A 4049-nucleotide genomic window follows, 5' to 3' on the forward strand; every position below is an offset into this window, starting at 1 on the left:
CTCACTCCTCCAATATTCTACCTAACTGCCAAGGTTACAGAATGAATGGCCACTGATGGCACCAACATTTATCAGGCTCTTTCCTGGATTATTCCCCATCCATTTTACAAATGTACATTCTAGTTTCTCACCCAGTATCTTAATGGCTGCCTTCTTCACCACCTTCTTTATCTCCCCCTCCTTCAAGGTAGTCTGGTACAGGGCTAGGCACAAAGTTCAGAATTATGGTGACCTGGAGTACAAACAGAAGCTTATGGTAATAACAAAATTGTGAAGGTCAAAGAATGCTAGATCATAGCCACCTTCTTGTGAGCAGGAGAGAAAGGGGCAAGCATGCCCTCAAGCTCTTTTCAAGTAGTCACACTTGTTGAAACTACTTGTTTTCTTTCTGTGGTCAAACAGTGCTTTGGGCCACCCACAGGTTCTGCTGCGAAGGTCATCCTTTGCAAGTGTTTACTTGCTCTTTCTTCCAGCACTGGACTCCATTGTCTATGGGGTTAAGACCAAGCAGATCTGGGAGCAGCTGGTCAAAATTCTGAGCCCCAATGGATTGGCCTCATTTCAGGTTATTTATAAGAAAATACTTATATCTCCAACATGTTCCGTATCCAATACAACATTTTATAGGTTGGAGAACTGAGATCTAGAAAGAAGACAATTACATAGGGTCACAGATAAGTTAGTGACAGAATCAACTGCAACTCACACCCACTGACCCCCAAACCAGGAAGTCATCATCCTATCTCCATGTTGACAGTGGCAACTGTGAGGCCAGGAAAAAACCTCCAGTGTTGCGTGGACATGGATGGGTGGATGGGCAGCCTGGAGGCTTCAAATAACAGGAAAGATATGGAATACTTTAGGGATTATATGTCTCTCCAACAGCTCCCAGTCTCATGAGTACCAAAATCTTCTCATGTGAGTGAAAAATGTGAGAACAACCTGATACCTGGTTCTAGGGTCTGAGAGGACTTTGGAGTGTCAGGGAAATTCATATATCAGGTAGAAAAGGGGCAACAAGGTTGACCTCAAAGTCCCAGTGACAGCAAGAAGAGCTCTCTAAACATGAAAGAAGGGAGCAAAAGTTGGCTCAGCAGCATGTCCCAAGAAAGAAGAAACAGCACAGTTTCAAAATGGCCAAGGAAGTTTTACTTCTATTTCCAAGAATAACTATGTAATTATTTCCCAAACCTTTAATTGTAGCTACTAAAGAAACTATGTGATGACAGCAGAAGACAGGAAACCGAGGAAATGGGAGATGCAAGTGAATCTCATAGTTCTGGTGTTATGGGATAAATATTCTAGACCAGGAGTCAAGGTCCTGCTTTAAGGTGCTATTTCAGCCATGTGTCAGCTCTGTGACCTAGGCCAAAGCATTAACCACTTTCAAGGCTTAGTTTCCTCTTATGTAAAATGAGTGTACTAAAACCAACTTCACAGATTCATTGTGAGAATCAAATGAGATATAATAGGTGAAAATCTTTTGTTGAATGTTAAAATTATTATTATTACTGTATGATTATGATTTCATTCTCTGAATTATCATAAATAAATGATGCACTGGTAGCAGCCAGGTTAAGAACAACAGAAAATTCAGAGATTGAGAGATCTTTGGTTTGGCAAAATATGACATGATAGATTCATCCCATGGAAGGGGAGGTGTCAAGAAATAAGGTTCTGATCACCTGAGCACCTGCTTCAAATTATCCTCAGAGAAGTCATTTTTAAGCCTGCACAAACACACACACACACGCACACACAACACACAACCTTGTGGGATATAATGGTGTTCTTCAGAACAGTCTAAGGAATTATTGCTTCTGATGTACCAAGTATCCCCTCAGGATCCAGCAAATATCCTTCCTTACATCCTTCTCCTTCAAGGAAAAGACTTACTCAATAAGCTCATCAAGTGTACCCCAATTAGGGGGGTAGGTAAAGAGAGGCAAAACTACCCAGGAACTGGGAAGACCACAGTTGCTCAGCAGGCAGAATTCTTGACTGCCATGCTAGAGACCCGGGTTCAATTCCCAGTGCCTGCCCATGCAAAAAAAAAAAAAAAGGAAAGTACCCAGGAATGAGAGGAGCCTGGACTCTCAAGATTTAGATGCCTCAATAAATAATTCCCTGTAACTCACCTTATGGATTTGAAGAGGAGCAAACTTCCAAAGAAGCTACTGTTGACTGAGGACAGGAAAGATATTTGCCTGCTTTAGAGTGAGGATCTCACTCATCAGATCCTGCTCATGTCCATATCACCAAAAAGCCAGATACTCCCCTGAAAATATACACAGCATTACCCATGTTTCCAATTTTCTCCAATGAAATAGAAAGCATGCAATTGTGTCTCAGATAACCTGTCAAATTGTATAGATCTTGTGTGGATAGAGCCTATATGTATTTCTTTTCCTATTCTTAGTCATTACCCACCAACAATGCATTAATTGACTAATAAGTTAAGGTATCAGCAAGGTACCAAGATTAGGGTATTTAATGAGTGCCTTTTCAGACATAGCCTGCTGGGACCCAGGGTACAGTTTCCACTACCTAGAAGCCAATTAGTACTTCTCTAGTCTTAAACTAAGTTCTAACAAGGTCTGTTTCTCTCATTAGTGCCCCAGGCAGCAGCTCTAGCAGAGAATATTTTAAACAGCATACTCCAAGGGTGCCTTCCTGGAGGGGAGCCAAGCCTTGCAGTCAGAATCAAGGAGAAGCTTCCTGTCAAGGGGAAGGGGATACCTGGCTTGATGACCCAACAAGATCTGATCTAAGGAGGGTGAGGAAGAAGGCAGGGGAATGCAGAGGGGCAGTGTCAGGATCACCATAGGACATTACCATAGAAGACACCCCACAGTGAGAGAAGTGGAACCATGAGGTAAGAATGGATCAGTTTGTGGTAGCCTTTATGATAAGAGAGAATCTAGCCAGGGAAAAAGTAAATGGGATATAAAACTCCTATTCCTAGACTTGAAATGGTGGCTATAAGGTTGGATCAAGTCTGGAACTTTGGTCTTCAAATATTGCAGTCCAGTTCCGGAGAAGATGGTGGCTTAGTAAGACGCGCGGGTCTTAGTTCCTCCTCCAGAAAAGCAACTAAACAAACAGAAACAATACAAAACAGCTCCCGGAGCCACGACAGAGACCAAAAAGACAGCGTACCCCATTCTGGAACGGCTGAACGGGCAGGGAGAATCCGCTGCGGTGAGATACCCGAGGGGCGCGCGTTTTCCCGGCCGGGGCGGCTGGCGACTGGGGTCCCCTCCATGCACGTGGCTCCCCGGTCTGACTGGGAATGTTGGATAGCAGGGCCCTCCTGCCACGCTTGGCGTCTCAGGCCAGCTGGGCAATTTGGACCGGCACTCCCCCAAGCCCCGGCGGCCGGCGACCCCCACTCCACGCGCGGTTTCCCGGGCCGACTGCGAGATTCGGATTGGCAATTTAAAGGAGCCACAGCATTTTTTACTGGTGGGCCCCGCAGACAGACGAGCGCCATGAGCGCCACCTACTGGGCAGGAAAAGAAAAACAGAGCCCAGAGATTTCACAGAAAAACCTTTCAACCAGCCGGGTCCCACACCCAGGGAAATCTGATCAAATGCCCAGACACCAGCAGAAAATAATGGATGACGCTCGGAAAATTGAAGATATAGCCCAGTCAAAGGAACAAACCAATAGTTCAAATGAGATACAGGAGCTGAGACAACTAATGCTGAATATACGAACAGAAATGGAAAAACTCTTCAAAAACCAAATCAATAAATTGAGAGAGGACATGAAGAAGACATGGGCTGAACAAAAAGAAGAAATAGAAAATCTGAAAAAACAAATCGCAGAACTTATGGGAGTGAAGGACAAAGAAGAAAAAATGGAAAAAACAATGGATACCTACAATGGTAGATCTAAAGAGACAGAAGCTACAATTAGTGAACTGGAGGATGGAACATCTGAATTCCAAAAAGAAACAGAAACTATAGGGAAAAGAATGGAAAAACTTGAGCAGGGGATCAGGGAACTGAATGACAATATGAAGCGCACAAACATACGTGTTGTG

Source organism: Tamandua tetradactyla, chromosome 8 (genome assembly GCF_023851605.1).
Source record: "Tamandua tetradactyla isolate mTamTet1 chromosome 8, mTamTet1.pri, whole genome shotgun sequence".
In the NCBI taxonomy this organism is placed as follows: Eukaryota; Metazoa; Chordata; class Mammalia; order Pilosa; family Myrmecophagidae; genus Tamandua; species Tamandua tetradactyla.